The following is a 499-nucleotide window of genomic DNA, read 5'->3' as shown; positions in this document are numbered from 1 at the left end:
GCTGCTACTCGGGCTGCTGCTCTTTCTGCTGCTCTTTCTGCTGCTGTTGGTGCTCCTGCTGCTGCTCCTCATTTTGGTCTGGCTGCTGCTAGTTGGGCTGCTGCTGCTGCTGCTGCTTCTAGTGGGGCAACTGCTGCTAGCTGTGCTCCTGTTGCTTGTGCTGCTGCCGTTTGTGCCGCTGCTAATTACACTGCGGCTAGTTTTGCTGCATCTGCTGCTGTTGCTGCTGTTGCTGCTGTTGCTGCTGCTGCTGCTCTGTGGAAGCAACACCAGTCGGTTCTCACTAAGCCTAAAAAGCCTCAACCACCAACTGCTTTTGCTGCTGCTGCTGCTGCTGCTACTATTACTGCTGCTGCTGCTATTATTACTGCTGCTACTGCTACTACTACTTTTGCTGCTGCTGCTACGACTACTGCTGCACTGCTACTACCACTAGTGCTATCACTAATAATGCTACTATTATGCTGCTGCTGCTCCTGCTGCCACTACTACCACCACT

At 52.9% G+C, this 499-nt stretch overlaps 1 protein-coding gene across 1 annotated transcript in view; it reads left to right on the top strand.

Annotated features, from left to right (window-relative positions):
* Positions 1 to 499, top strand: part of ETH_00037325 (protein disulfide-isomerase, putative) — a gene marked incomplete at both ends in the record, with an annotated part of 3,764 nt that overhangs the window by 1,905 nt on the left and 1,360 nt on the right. The window lies entirely within an intron of this gene.

The sequence above is a fragment of the Eimeria tenella genome, genomic scaffold, assembly GCF_000499545.2.
Source record: "Eimeria tenella Houghton genomic scaffold, Eth_scaff1977, whole genome shotgun sequence".
Classification (NCBI taxonomy): domain Eukaryota; phylum Apicomplexa; class Conoidasida; order Eucoccidiorida; family Eimeriidae; genus Eimeria; species Eimeria tenella.
The sequence above is the reverse complement of the archived record's forward strand: the minus strand, read 5'-3'. Positions and strand labels throughout refer to the sequence as shown.